This window comes from Anabrus simplex, chromosome 4, assembly GCF_040414725.1.
Source record: "Anabrus simplex isolate iqAnaSimp1 chromosome 4, ASM4041472v1, whole genome shotgun sequence".
NCBI lineage: Eukaryota > Metazoa > Arthropoda > Insecta > Orthoptera > Tettigoniidae > Anabrus > Anabrus simplex.
The window spans coordinates 210,452,941-210,470,149 of NC_090268.1; positions in this window are offsets into that span (position 1 = coordinate 210,452,941).

A 17,209-nucleotide genomic window follows, 5' to 3' on the forward strand; every position below is an offset into this window, starting at 1 on the left:
TTGATCTGGAGGTAACTTTCAACTCTACCTGACAATGCGGGATTACCTACACACTGCACCAGTGGGGATTTCAGGGAAATTTGCCAACGTTTATTGAGAAATTCGTATCACTCCGGCTCTTTCAAGTCTGACCAGCAAATGCAATTTCTCAATATTATGTTCAAGACAACGAAGTACCATAGGAATCTGCACTGAGTGGCACACTGTTCGCAAATGCTATCAAGAGCATAAATGCCACTGCTGAGTCCGAATTAGTTCCATCGTTGTATGTAGACGATTTAGCTCTACATAACAGATCCGGAAGTATGACATTTGCTGAGAGACAGCAAGCTATTAACCGAGTCAACAGAAGGGCCCTGCGACATTTTTTGGCTTTGTTTTTATTTCGTACCAACACAGGCCAGTTTTATAGTGACTGTGGGACAGATCAGTGTAAGGATGTGACCGTCGCCCTCATTATAGTGTAGACTCGGGTATGAAAATTGGAAACCATGGAGAAACACCTTCAGTGCGTTTCGAACCCACTATATACCGTCCAGCCATCCCGCTTACTAAAACGATCGATAATAATTGTGCACGTATCTCTATGAAGAAAGGATTCATCGACCTACTAGCTTATACATATCTAGCAAAATCCGCTGTACGAAGAAACGTGAAATTTGGATAGTTCACTTCTCTTTTGCTTTCGACAATATTTAAGAAAGTATTTTTGAACAACTTTTATGATATGAATTTTAGTGCAGAGAGTGTCCGAGAACGTGTTCGGCTTGCCTGGGACAGATCATTCTGTTGCATCCGGTTGTGGGACGATGATAATGAGGTGCGGGGAAGATAAAATTCGTTGGTGGGACATAGCCAACTCCTGAAGGCTTAACCTCTCCATCCGACGGGCGAATCACCATCAACAGCGTCATATTTCCTCACTCCAAATTGTACTCGCGGACGACCGTGTGAACGGGTACAATATGAAAGCTGTGTAGAGGTTTATAATTCAATCCAGACTTTTGTCACGCAATACATTGGTTAGAAATTATATGCCACTAGCTCTGCTACCTTCTCGGTCAACATCATGATGGAGAATTTTTTGACATAAGTATATCTTATGGCTGAGAGTCATCTGAAAATTACCGCCATAGAATTAACGATACAAAATACGTGTGAAGCGACGTTACCTAGCAACCGAGCAGGATTTAAAGTGAGGTAGTGATGGACGGCCATGACTGTGAGAAAAATAGAAGATCTGTACCTATCCTCGAGAAATTATGCAAATAAAGTAATCGTTATAATTTTAGTTTTATTTATTGAACGACATATTTACGATTATTTGATTTTTCCAAACGTAAATTGGATATTATTTGTTATTCCTAATTTTCAGAGTCCACAGCCACTTTAACCAAAACTGTATTTATATATTTTATGTTAATATAAACAAGCAGTTTCCCGCTGGCTCCGCCCGCTATGTACAAAGTATGGTGTTGTTCGTTACTATCCTCACGGGTGTATTTGCAAAGTTTCGAGTTAATTAAATAAAGCACATGATCTGCGGTGATAATAGAATGTAATATTATGTCAACAAAACACTTGAAGATACATCACACAAAGAAATTGAATTAAACGTTCCTTGTAACAACACTACGCGCCGAACTGTTAAATAGTCCTTCAATGATCTTCGTCACGGAGACAAATGTACTCATAACTTTTCTCAGAATCTACCAATTTAAGTAGTTATTACCTCAAAAGAAAGCACTTGAGCCACTAAGTGTTTTTAGAGCAAAACGAACTGCGTACCTCAATTAGAACGAAAGATATGATTGCTTCAATGAAAAAGAATGTTGAAGAAATGACACGTCAAATTGAATCTCCACTCATAACTTACCTCAGAATCAACTAAGTTGAATAGTTAAGAGCTTAAATGAAAGAGTTTGATCCACTGAGTGTTCTTAGGCCAAAACAAACTCCGTACCTCAATTATAACCAAATATATGACTGCTTCAAAGATACAAAAATTGAACAAATCAAATAATTTGAAGAAGGTGGAAGTTAAGTGATTTATAGTATCTGATGACAAATATGTGCATGAATACCTTTCAGTTAAAGAAAAAATGAAGGAAATCGACTGGATAGAATGACCGGACTGACCGACTTTAGTTTTCAGAAATGTTTTTAATATATAGATGAGTTGGTGTCCGTCAGCTTGTTTTCTACCAATGGGACTCCTCGAAATGGGTAATCAGGGAGTCAGATCATAAAGACTTTGCACTTTAACGGTCACGGTCATCTTGCAGTTCTTCTGAGGAGGTGACATGTGTGTTACTTTTCGCAACTCGTTGTTCGAGAGATGAACTTCGGCATAAAAGCTCATCATTAAGAACGAACATGTGTCTGATGGTTTTCTCAAATTCAATAATAATAGGGATGAAGAAGGGATAAGTTATTTTCTTAAAGGTATCTGTATTTCACGATTCGCTAGATTTGAAGAAGATAAATTCCATACATGAACTCGTTATTGAAAATCAACAAATACAAATTTGGCATTTTTCGATATTCATCCCCGATACAGATGACATAGTAACTATTTTAATCAGTTAAGAACGCAGTTATTTTTGAAAGCAAAATGTGATCACCCGGAACAATTCTTCTGTTACTCAGCTGACATGGAAATTATCAATACATCGTCTCTCTAACGATAGGTTATAAAACTAAGCTCAACGTGACTACGAAATGCCGTAGGTGCACCTACGATAAAAATGAAATGGGGTTCACTTACTTTAACGGCACTGGAGCAGCTTTCACAATGTATGCAGATTGCCGAACAAAATGAGACTCTGTTGAACAAGTGCAGTTAAGTTGCAGCTCCGGGACATACTTGAATTTGTAAATCGAAATCACTTACCACTACAAACTCCCGTAATAAATTATTGGTAATGTCTTGCTCTCAACTTGATATCCCAGATAGTATGTAACAAACTTCTCTTCATGGAGGTACACTAATTTCTGATGTGTATTCCGCAATTTATTTCACTCGAAGCGTATCGTTGGTCACAAAGCAACTGCCTAAAATCAGACAGACTATATTTTTTTATTTTTGTAGATGCTATAATTGTTTTCCTCAGGAAGTGCATGTTCATCTTTGAATCACAATCCACAATACTCCATGTATTATCTGGCAGCGTTATATTTGGTGGGGACATAAGTCAGTTCGCGTTGTAAGCAATACACGAGAGATATCCAGCCTAGGGAGGCCACAACCCGCTCTACAGCAGCGATAACACAGGTGTCCTAGCACTGGAATGGCTAGGAGTTAAGCCGGCAACTTGTACGTCCAAGGCGTTAAGTGGATATGCATACCTTCCGGACGTTACGTATGGACTTCAACTTTCGGATCATAGAGACGATGTACAATTCATTATTAGATTTATAGGTCATACAGATGTTAAGGCTGTTCTGTCTACATGACAGCTAATAAGAGCTTGGATAACACTGCTATGTTACTTATCCCCGATTTTAGACAGAGTGTAGTTTAAGATAAGAGCTACTAGTCCGATACATTAGTTTTTCAGGTACTCTGACAATTCACTACTATGTCATGTTCTACCAACAAGAGCCACAGCTTGTAGGCGACGTTGAAGTAAATCTAGACAAGATCTAACACCACTTTACTGCGGTTTTCAGTCCAATGGTGAAGAGAAGAAATACTTAGTTGATCAATGCCATAAGGGTATTCCAAGCAGTCACCACTCGGACTAAAAACAGTTTATTGTGAGACAGTGTTGTAATGATGTCTCAGAAGAAGTTCTAGAATGAAACATGAAATGAACTATTTCAACTTTGTTATTTAGATTATATAAATAATGTAGCTGGTCACATTAACATATTGTTCTTCATTTAGAATTTATTAAGAAACCCAGTTAAACAGCCTACGTTATATGTTAGCTATTAGTTTCGAACGGGATAAGCGGAACTATATGTAACGGTTCAGAGTCATAGAAACCTATCTATTCCTATGTAGCAATTTCAGGAATAACTCATTTCGTTCTACTGAAAATATAACATTTTACAAATAAGACGTTAAAACCGTTGGAGGTTTATTCGGGTGTTTCATTGCTCGACGTGTGATTCTCTCGACAACCATACCAACCTGAACCTCAGCTGTATTGCCAGTGTCGCTGTGACTGCAACTTTTATAAAAATCTCAATATTTTCTACACAGTTATCATTTGTTATATAACGTGTATTGTACATTTCTAGGTCCCGGATATGAATCTGGTTTAAATAGTAGTTAACGAATTAGTGCTTAACAATATTGGGGCATGAATATCTTGGAAATGACTTTCCACTGTATACATTTGCTTAGTTGGCAATAATGACACGATGGACTAAACAATGGACTAACTTTGTTAATGTAGTAATACTAAGTGACCTACCTATCTCTGGACGAAACATTTTAGGCGAGGCGTCCTTGGTCAAAGAAAAATGGTAAGCGAAGTAAAACGTGCAGGACAAAACTTCCCAGAAGCGACGTTAGTTATAAAACAGCCTGATCTGAAAATTTTCCAACGTTATAAAAATAGCTGTCAACTCATACACATTCCTCTAGCAAGCGGCTGAATGTAAACAAAGCAAGAAATTCCATATTTTTTACATAACTGTTATTACCATGATCACAACAACATGTCATCATACATTTTGTGAGGATTCTGAAAGGCGAGGAGATAACTTAAAATTGAATTTGAAAATCCCTATGAATTGGCAGGAAAACCATTCAAAGGGGGCACCTTTCAAATATCTAGGATGTTGGCTTACATTGGATAAAGGGATATGGACAAAAAATCAATAACATAATCACAAAGTGTGTTTCTGAAATTAAATCATATTTGGACAACTACGAAGTCCGATTCAAAACCCGTTTATCTTTCATGAAATATTTGTTATTACACGTGCTGATTAACAGTCTTAACATTGATACTTTATTCATCAACGAACCGAATGCAGGTCGTTGGAATGTGAACTTATTTTAGAATATTGAAGATTTCATGGGCACATTAACAAATGTATCGTGCCGGGAAATCATAAACCTCACAAAACTCAGAAAAGTAGTATATTTCGGTAAAATCTTCCGAAATGCAACTGATTATATTATTGTTTGGGTCGTCAGTCCACAGACCGATTTCATGCAGCTTTCCATGCCACCCTATTCTGTACTAACGCTTTTCGACGCAACCACTACATGCTACATCTTCTCTAATCTGTTTGTCATCTTCATCACTTGGTCTACCCTTACCGTTCTTACCCCCTATACTGCCCTCAAAAGCCAACTGATAAGTCCTAGGTGTCTTAGAAAATATCTTATCGTTCTATTTCTTCTTCTGGTCAAATTTCTCCAAATCGTTTTCTTCTCACCAATTCCATTCAGTATCACTTCATTCGTGATTCGATATACCCACCTCACCTACAACATTCTTCGGTAAGACCACATTCTAAAAGCCTCTATTATCTTTCTTTCTGAGCTAGTTATCGTCCACGATTTACTTCCATTCAATGCCACGCTCCAGAAGAAAGTCTTCAAACACATCCTATATCAAAGTTCGAAGTGAGTAAATTTCTTTTCTTAAGGGAGGGTTTCCTTGCTTGTGCTAGTCTGAATTTTATGCTCTCCTTACTTCTTCCATCGTTAGGTACGTTACTATCCAAGTAACAATAAAGTAACAATATTCACCCACTTCCTTTAAGACTACATTTCCGAAAACAATATTTCCTGCATCACCTGACTTCGTTCGATTGCGCTCCTTTACTTTTGTTTGGACATTTATTTTCATCTCGTACTCCTTACACAAGTCTCTGTCCATCCAATTCAGCAATTTATTCAGATCTTCTGCGTAATCAAAGAACAATATCATAGGCAAATCTTAGAGTTTTGATTTCTTCTCCTTGGATTGTGATTCCCTTTAAAAATTCCTCTTTGATTTCGTTTGCTGCATGTTCTACAGTGGTGGTCAAAATAATAGAGCCACCTGGCAAAGGTTTGGAAGAAAGTGCAAATTTATCACTAGACATGTTTGTACTATGATGGAAACAAAATTTTACGTTGTACAGGAACCATTACAACAGAGTCACATTGTACCATAGTCAGTTATATAGATAACACAACTCAAACTAATCAATAATATTCAAAAGAATACCAGACCACAGGGTCAAAAAAATAGAGCCAATTGACACAAATATTTTGTACTTGATCTCAGTCTTATGAAATTTACAGGAACAGTCATTTTTGCATAGGAGTGCATTAGTACTTCGTGGGATAACACTTATTTTTGAGGATTTCCCTGCACCTCTTACCCATAGAGTCGACTAAATGCCTGCATTCGTCGCTGCTGATAATATACCAGGCTCTCTGGATTTCTTCCCAAAATTTATCTAAAGATGTAGCTTTTGAGTGGTCAATTCTCTTGTCTACGATCTCCCATAAGATCTCAATGGGTGATGCGTCAGGGGATTGAGGTGGCCACTCTAATACTTCGATATGGTGATCTTGAAAAAACTGCCTTATGATCCTTGCAGTATGGTTTGGATCGTTATCGTGCTGAAATTTCCATTTCAGCAGCATTTCCTCTTCAGCATAAGGCAGCATCACATTTGCCAAGATGTCTTTGTACATTTGTGCGTTCATTATGCCGTTGATACGGTGTATTGGACCAACGCCGTACCATGAAAAACATCCCCATACCGTAACACTTCCGCCACCGTATTTCACAGTTTTTAAAGTGAACTTGGGATTAAATTCCTGGTTTGGTGGGCGGCGCACATAGACTTTTCCATCTGAGGCAAACCTATTATACTTGGATTCATCGGACCAAAGGATGTTCTTCCACCAAATATTAGGTTTTTGTTCATTTCTCCGGGCGAAGGCCAACCTTTTCCGAACATTAGCTTTTGAAACATGTGGCTCCTGTCTCGCAATGCGCCAATTCAATTTTGTGGATCTCAGTCGTCTTTGAATCGTTGAGTTTGATGGTTGAACATCATTTTTGTCGCTAAACAAAATGGCTTCCAGTCGTGGTGTTGACAAAAATGGGTTTTTCTTTACTTCCCTAGTGATGAGTCTGTCTACGGGAGGAGTAGTTACACGATGCTGCCCCCTGTTCTCCACCGGTGGCTTTGTTTGTTTTGCCAGTGTAATGGCGTTCTGGACTTGTATTCGCGAAACGTGTAAATCTTTGGATATTTGATTCATGGACATCCCACTTTTGAACATCCGGAACATTACTATATGCTCATCATCACTTGTATGCTTTGCTCTGCCCATCTAGAAGAATGTAAACAAAACCAAACGTTAATTTACATACAAAATAATATTGAGTGGAGGTTTGTTGACAAATAATATCGCTAGCCCCCAAAACAACTGCAAAAAATCAATTTGAACGGGACTTCTGTAAATCGGCTCTATTATTTTGACCCATAAGATTCTTACCTTTATGCTTCTTTTCGCACGTTTAGCTCAAACGCTTCCTTTCGCACGACTACAGATAGCAGCGACGTCTTCCCTGATGTTGTCTAAAACGGACTGACAACACGGCACTGGTGGAGATTTTGTGAGCTAATATATATCCTAGTTTTTAATCCCGTCAATAGAGGTGGCTCTATTATTTTGACCGCCACTGTATGTACACAGTGAAAAAGAGAGGGGAAAACTGCAGCCTTGCCTCACTCACTTCTGGTCTGTTTTTTTTTCATAGCGTTCAATTTTTATCACTGCAGGTTGGTTTTTGTACGGATTGTAGGAGAACCTTCTATCTCAGTATCTGATCGCGATCACCTTAAGAATCTCAAAATAGCTTGGCCCAATTAACATTATCGAATGCCTTTTCTAGATCTGATCATAGAACAGAAAATAGAAAGGAATCTTCGACTATGATGGTGAAGATTGTGCTAGACACGGAACATTCGACACTGGTCCTATATTCACGATACGGCACCTGTGATTTTGAAAACATATCACATGAATACTTGCTCCACGATAGTCTCAATGTTCTTTGTGAAAATAGAATCTTTGCTAGTTGCTTTACGTCGCACCGACTCAGATAGGTCTTATGGCGACGATGGGACAGGAAAGGGCTAGGAGTGGGAAGGAATCGGCCGTGGCCTTAATTAAGGTACAGCCCCAGCATTTGCTTGGTGTGAAAATGGGAAACCACGGAAAACCATTTTCAGGGCTGCCGATAGTGGGGTTCGAACCTACTATCTCCCGAATACTGGATACTGGCCGCAATTAAGCGACTGCAGCTATCGAGCTCGGTTAAAAATAGAATCAAAAGCAGAAAAAGAAGACGACATGATTAAATTTATGTTGAATTCTGTAGCACTATGAATTCCCTCGTGCAAATGGTTTGACCTACTATTGATGCTTGTTACTGTTGTACTCGGAGAGAAAGTTTTTCTGACTGCCACCACCACGCACAAGAAAGCTATTTCGAGCCTTATAATTGACCAATCAAAGGTGTCACTTTCAATGGAGTTTCCGACGCCGGTTCAGAATTGAAGTAATCAAGTGTCACGTTCCGTCACATGTCTCCAATAATACTGAAATCACAAGAAAAAGAAAGAAACAGGTACGGTAGCTTGGGGAGGAGTGAGAGTGTGAGATTTCTTGTAACAGTCAGAAGTTACAATCTCGCAACCTTTCTCGAGGGCTCAATTTGTTCCTATTGACAGCGTCATTGACCCCGAGGACGGAGCTACTATCGTGCATGGTAGTGATAGTGAAAGTATTTTCAGTAGATGGGATATACGGACCAAAAGGCTCCGGATTTCCAGTATTGCTGTTTATAAATTAAATTATTTGCCCCTTTAACCTTGTAATCAGAAGTAATTGAAGAAGAAGAAGAAGAAGCTTAGGCTGTAGAGCACTCGCCTTCTGAACTCAATCCCGGTGATATTTGAAGGTGCGCAAGTCCGTCATCCTCGTGCCGATAGATTTATTGGCGCGTAAAAGAACTCCTCCGGTAATATTACATCTCCTACTACTGATGGTGATGAAAAGGTAAGAAATACTGGAAAGACAGGAAGGCGAGGAGAGGAATAAAATCGTGAAGTTAATTCACGTGGTTCGCAACCGGACAAGATCTAAGATGATAGAAATAATAGTAAAAATAATAATAATAGTACCGGAGGTACACCTTCTCCGTCCCGTTGTTTTGCGCGAGTTCTAGAAAGTCATCTGTGTAGTGAATGGGAAACTAATGTAACTCAAGATACGTGTACATTTAACCATTAAATGGCACTACCATCGGCCTATGTGCCCCCTCTGGCGGGATCAATTATGGGAATTTCAATTTTTTGAAGTTGGCAAACCTTAAGCTTTTGTAGATTGTTTTTTAATGTATCCATGTTGTCAACAGTTCTACGGATTCCTTCTTCCTTAAGTTATTAACCAATCAGGAATTGTGTGTATATTTCTCTAGCCAATTAAAATTGTGAGTGTGTACAGGCATTCTTCCTATATCAAGAGAGTTCTGGAATCTTCCCCACTGAGATGCTATAAAATCTAGGTGCTTTAGGGCCGTATTGCCTTCTTCATCATACCGGTCTAGTCAGTGTGGCGGAATTAGGAGACAGGGGCGGCAGGCCCGCATTCGGAAGGCCCAACAACTCAAGGTAATGACAGAAATTTCTTAACATGTAATAGCTCCAGGCGCCTCTGCAAGTTCGGGGCATAAGCATATTTAGGATTTTTTGTGTTTTTCTAAAAGGAGTGTATGTGTTTCGACCCCTGCCCTTTTGTCCATGGCCAATGGTCTTAAAACCTTTTTATTTTTACATTAAGGCTATTTAGTATGGGCACTCATTGCCCTGTTTAAAGTGTAATTTTTGATAGTCGAGTGTGTAGCAGACTGTTGAGCCGAATTGACAGCAACCACTATTTTTGAAAGTTGTAAGAAGTAGTTTCGTAAACCTAGCATCTAAGTGAGTGGAGCAGATATGCTCTTGTGAGACAGTGTACCTTCAGAGCTACAATGCTAATCACGTATATATTATCTTCTTATAATTCTATCCAATTCTTGTACCTGATTTTTGATTTTAGGTCATCGTTTTTTGTAGGAAATGACGAGCTCATCGTTATTCTCGTTAACTTTTATTTGTCTTTGCTTGTTTTGATTCTCTACCTACCAAATTTTAAAATAAAAAAGAAAGGGAAAAATATTTCCAAATTTAATGCTTTAATTTATGCTCTGGTCATTTCCCTGTCCACGCATTCGCTCCGTCACCTTCTTACACCTCTGTGTTCCACCGAGTCTCTGGATTAATAATAATAATAATAATAATAATAATAATAATAATAATACTATTACATTTTAAGTATAAAACTGGCTGTTACCGGGGGAGTAGGCTGTGCGCTTTTAGGGGCGAGCAGCTGTGAGCTTCCATGCGGGAGATAGTGGGTTCGTGCCCCACTGTCGGTAGCCCTTAAGATGGTATTCCGTGGTATCCAATTTTCACGCCAGGTAAATGCTGGGGCTGTACCTTAATTAAGGCCAGCACTGCTCCCTTTTCACTCCTAGGCCTTTCTTTTCCCATCGTCGCCATAAGACCTATCAGTGTCGGTGCGACGTAAAACAAATTGAAATAAAAATGCAAAAAAATGGTAAAATAAATATAAATAAAAATTGTTTGTTTTGCTTATGGTTGTCTTTTAAGTGGCGAAACATCTAGATCATCGGTCCTTGATAGTAAGAGATAAAGCGAAATGAAATCATATATTAAATTTTACCCACTGACTAGTACTTTAAAAATGATCATGCTGAAGAAAATTATTATGAATGTAAAACAATCTGTCATTCTAATTCTCACGGCCTTATTTTTCTATAAGAAGATTAAATCTGAGGAGAAAATAATAAATTTCAATAAAGCACTGAGAAAAATCCATAAATTTCATTGAAATGAAAAGCTAAAAAACGTATTACAATACTCGAAGGTAGATAAAACATAGTCTATAGAATGAAAGCATAGTAAATAATAAAAGTAAAATTAAAAGCAAATAGAAACTATATTTATGAACGCGAATAAACAGGCCACTGTACCTCATAAAACAGTTGCTGAGATTTACTGGCTGCTCGTCATCTTGTAGAAGGAGGGAGGTGGTACTCTGAAGTTTCAGGTTTCGGCGCTCATCGTCCAGGTCCGCGCACTCCGTACACAACTAATTAGTTGCTTCCATATAACAATATTCTTTTTTACAATTATCTTCACGTATTACAGACACAGATATGTCTTACGGTGACGATGCGATAGGAAAGGACTAGGTTTGGAACGGGAAGAAGTCGACCGTGGTGCTCATATTAATTTGTCTTGTGTAAAAATGGGGAATCACGGAAAACCATGTTCAGGGCAGCCGATAGTAGCCTTCGAACCCACTATCTCCCGAATGCAGTTAACAGCTACGGTATTATTATTATTATTATTATTATTATTATTATTATTATTATTATTATTATTATTATTAATTCTCTCTAAATTACATGTGTGGTACAAACAGCTCACGTGCGTGAATTATGTGGCCCTTAAGTGGACATTAAACAGTGCAGGAGAGATGGAGGACGATTCACTGTAGATCATTTTTTTGACGTAACTGTAAAATCAGCACACAATGGTTGATTTACAGAGACATTCAGACTTTTGTACTTCATAAAAATTACATATTCTGCAGCCACTCAAACTTGTTATACCCGGTGAACATGGTTCACAATGAAGCCTGTGATGTGATATAGTCGTTATCATTGCAGTGGTTATGAGGGCAACATCACTTTCTTAACTGAAAGCATTCCGAGAGCTCTCACCCGCTCAGTTCAGTTCACAATATTACAGACTACTTTCGCCTGCAGAACAATGTACGTGCAAACCGCAATATATTGCCGATCGATAAGTTGTCTGAGAACTTCGGGCGCTTTTGACACTGGGCCAAGTGCACAGACGCCCATTGTAAAATTGTCAGTATCAAGTGAGGTACGATTTCAGAGAATGGGAATAACTATTCGTATTATATATTGAAAGAATATTGTATCACTAACTTAGAAACAATAAATGCATGTTTATGGATAAATAATACAACTAATAATGTGGCCCTCTGTATGGGGATTATTGCCCATGTTCGACTGGTAGACATATTTTAAAACGTAGTTCTCTTCAGTAATTTAATGATGTAGATTATTTCATACGCGGTAAAATAATATAACTCAGTTCTTCATAATATTGTGGATATTATAAATTTTCGATACTGTAGTTATTTACAGGGCATGACTTCTCCGAACGTAAAAACAAACCATCTGAAAAGTTCTCCATTTCGCGTACAACTTTCCGTTGTGTGGGCGAGTAATAATACATAATATGTTCACTTATTTTTTTAAAATAATATCGAACCTTTCACGGGTGGTGCCGACTGTTTGAATCTTGAACTTAGCATCATCCTGTGGTCTTATTATCGTTATATAAATAAGAATAAAGAAATTGAACGTATTATATATTTTAAAATGTATCTTACAACGGCGAAATTGTATCTTGTATTCATCTCAGAGTACGTAAACCCTCGCCTTATAATGTAAATATATATTGCAACACTAATACAGCATTTATGAAGGCGTAAATATCGATATAAATCAGAATATTGACAAGAGAATAATAAAATTCACTAATCGCAAAGCCTGTGACCTGTCGAATTATCTGAAGACTTTAGAGCCCGGCTGAGTAGCACGGACTTGGCAGTTTTGATCCTGGCTCAGACGATTTGTATACGAAGGTTCTCAAATACGTCAGCCTCGAGTCTTTATATTTTACGAAACGTTAAAGAACTCCTTCGAGAAAAAATTCCGGCACGTAGGCATCTCCAAATACTGTAAAAATGTAGTTACTGGGTTGCAGAATAAATAACATTTTTATTAATACGTTAGAATGTGCATAATTTTCTTACTATCACTACTTCTCGTGTACACATGATCTGCACCGTATCATTGTCCTCTAAGTTCTTCACTAATAACGTAGGTTCATTAAAATGAAAGCGGTGATACAGTATATGGTAAGGCCGGAAGTCCGTTCGAACTGTAATCCATACAATAGGAATATTCCGCCTGGGGAGGCCACAAGCAGCCCTGCAGCAGCGATAAGTCAGGTGTCCTTGCAATGGAACGGTTAGGAGTTCATCCGGCAAATTGCCCTTGCACACCGTTAAGTGGCTATGCATACCTTCCAGGCGTTCAAACTGGCGTTACTTCAGTCCTCACCAGATACTTCATCTTTCATTATGATTTTAATTGAGTTTTGGATGGAGACTTTATGTCTATACCAGCTGTACACGTCACGCAAGCAAGTGAAAAGATATGATGGTGTATGTATAGTCTCTCAAGATAGGAATCAGCGCATATATTACATGCTCATGGAATTTAATATTTTACGACACGTAATTTTAATTATTATCAAAATTATAATTCTCCTCCTACAAATATAAAAGCCCTGTAGATACCAGCAGCGCATATTTCATTCATTCCTCACAACTAATAATTAATTATAATGTGGTGCCGGAAATTTTTCCCCTTAGGAGTTCGTTTACATCAATATATATCTCGACAGGAGGGTGGTGAATTCGAATACCTTCAAATACCACCGGAGCGAGTCGCGATATTACACATCACCTCTTCTAACGCTTAGAAAGCCAGCGGTTCTACCATCTGAACTGCACGACCCTCCTACCTCACACTTCAATAGAGTTCTTATTTGTTGAATACAATGATATTTTCTACTTAATATAAACATCTCTATTTTGCTTGTTACCTTTATATTAATGTATGTGTGTTGTGTGCTTTCCATTTTTGTAGCTCTATTCATTTCTGTATATACGTAACTTGAAAAACGGGCATGTTGGATCGTGGCTCAGTCCGGTGGTGTTTGAATGTGCCAAAATACGTCAGCCTCGCGTCGGTACATTTACTGACACGTAAAAGAACCCCTGCGGGACAAAATTCCAGCATCTCGGAGTCTCCGAAAACCGTAAAAGTAGTTAGTGGGACGTAAATTCAATAACATTATAAAATTCCATAATTATCAGCTTTAAAATCAAGGCAGAACTTCAGTTATTACACATTAGATATTGGTCGTAAATCTGCCTGGACACATCAGACGAGGGTCCTCTGACAGATATACATGGTTCATTCCCCTATCGAGCTGTAGAAATAGCAAACAATGAAATTACCAATTTTTGTCTGAAATCTGAAATAGTCATTGGATAATAGGTAGTAAAATTGAAGATACAAGGAAGAATGCAAGCGTGAGGAGAATATATAGTGAAGGAAGCATAATGTATCAAGAATACGGCGCTGTTTGAGTTCCAGGCAAACAATTCCACTGTAAGCTGATGTAAAATGTTCATTTAACGCAGAGCACACATGTGGCGTACACAGTCATTTTGCTCGTGTTTTAGTTTGTGAATAAGTGTAGCAGACGGGTCGCTGTACAATGTGTCGCAGTAGTCAGAAAGACAAGGCGCTCCTTTATTACACGAAAAAAAAGTATTCGAAGAAACAGGAAAGTATTGAAAGCGTCAAAATGACTTTTTATGTACGTGCTGATGACGTTCTACTTCAATGAAAGATGTTCGTTTATGGTGATATCAAGATTTTTGACTGAACATTATACTAGCCTAAGACAGTATATTTTAGGTTGGGTAACTTGAATTTTAGTACTGTCAGTCATCCCGCTAGGTGGTCAGGATCGTTAAAGCATCAAGCTTCCTCTGTGTGAAACTATCGTTAGCTCAATCGATACCGGTTGGTGGAAGAAATTGTCTTAAGGAAATTTGGGTTAAGTGCATACACTAAACATTTTTTTCTCTTCCTCCCTCTACCCCTTGTGGGTGTGGGATTCATAAGAAGAATACACTCAAGGTATCCCCTGCCAGTCGTAAGAAACGACTAAAAGGTGCGCCCAACGGATGATCAAATGGTAACCATGAAAATGTGATTAGTGCCATTAAGTGAGGAACACCCTAGGTCGACGTTACTAGCGATTAGTACCCTTATGTGGTTAGTATCAGTGTGTGTGTACCACCGAGGCTTGGTGGCGGGCACTCGGCTGTGCGTACGAATGTCCATGTGAGAAAATGGGAGGAACTCCGTGGGTCCGCGTTGCCTGAGAATACGACCATTATATGAGGAACACCATGATTCTGCGTTGCAATTATGTGAGGAACACTGTTATTCTGTGTTTCCTGTGGATGGTACCATAATGTGCAATACGCCAAGGGTTTGCATTCCTATGATTTGTACCACCAGGTGAGTGGCACGAAGAGTATATGTGACCTGTGGTTAGTTCAACTATGTGAAGAACACCCTGGGAATACCGGCGCCGGTGATTATTCCCACTACGTGAAGAAAATCCTGGGTCTGCGTTGGTTGCGAGTGGTGCCATTATGTGTAACATACAATAGGTCTGCATTACCTATGATTAGTATCACCACGAGAGGACCACCATGTTTTCGTTACCTATGATTTGTACCACTGTAGGAGGAACACCTTGGTTCCGCTTTACCAGTGATTCAGTTCTATTGTGAGGGGCCGGCGACCTGGAATTTGGACCTCTTTTTTATAACAAGCATCCATAAGGCATTATGAATTAGATCCACTGATTGTTTCGGATGCATGGTCTCTCTTCACCATGATTCGTTCTATATTTTAGTCAGTGGATACATTTTGAAGTCTTAATTATCGCTTCATTCCATTGCACCTCGTACCATTAGGGGCCGATGACCTAGTTGTTAGGCCTCTTTAAACAACGAACAGCATCATCATCGTCGTCATTATCATCATCACCATCGAAATCCAATTTCAGATTTTAAATATATCTAAAATAATAGCAATACGAAAGCAGGTCTTTGAATACATGTTGAATTGTTAATGATGTGTAACAAGTGAATCTTGAAAATAATATGTCCTGAGAATGGATACTTCAGTAGGAAAATAAATACAGAATAAAATAGAATAGAAAATAGAATACTCCCTTACCCCTAGTTTCGAATCGTCAGAAACAGGGAGGAAAGTAATCATTTATTGCAATCGAAATAATTTGATACATACATAATTTTGTTATAATTAATTTATCTATTACTAGCTTAAATATTATAATTACGCCTACTCATTAATTACGCCCGATCTCTAAATTGTAGTTTCTAAAATTTTTAGTTTTAAATTTGTTGAACACATTAACCTTGTTATATAGTCTGAGACAGTATGTATCTTACCCCATGCATCTTGTTAGTGCACGTACTCGTATTTCCTTGTGTCATAGTCTGAACAATGTAATCCTTAGCTTACAATACTCATTATGAATGAATGATTGAATGAATGAATGAATGAATGAATGAATGAATGAATGAATGAATGAATGAATGAATGAATGAATGACAGATTTAATGAGTTGAATGCTCCCCGTCTACATCTACGGAACTCCAGGAGATATTGTTAGAATATCCGATGTGGATAAATGCACGACTAAATGAATGAATGAATTAATCATTAATGAACGATAGCATATTTGATGAGTGATCTGTATCCATTCATCATCATCATCATCATCATCATCATCATCGTCATCATCACTACCACCACCGCACACCTAGAGGTGCAACTATAAAAACCTGCACCAGGCGTCCTTCTCCGGAGGCCACAAGCCATCACACTCTATTTTCTCAATCAAATGTTGATTTCCACATGAGAAATTAACTTTACAACCAAAACTTCTAACTGAATACCGATGATCGAATTATTGAAAATAGGGAGGTAGTATACAGCCAACTCTGCTACACAATAGCCATATTTGGAAGAAGAAATTCCCTCTGTAATTCAATTTCAGGTTTTCTAAAAGCTGGACGATGTTTGGGGACTACAAAAGCATTTGGAAGGACAATTGAATAGGGCAATTCCCCTGCCTGTGGTCAGATACAACCCCTAGTACATTATCCCCTGTTTTCTGGAGGGAACTAATGATTAGCCTGTGTACGCGAGGGTTGCTCTTTTTCAATCTCCCCTCATGTCCCCTTGATTCACTACCACTATCCATCAACCACCAGTTTGCTTGGCTGCAAAGAGGCAACTAACGATGTCCGCGTGTTCCACGGGTCGCGGAGTGGCAGGGGTGGTGAGATCAAGTACACTGAAACATTCTCGCACATCAT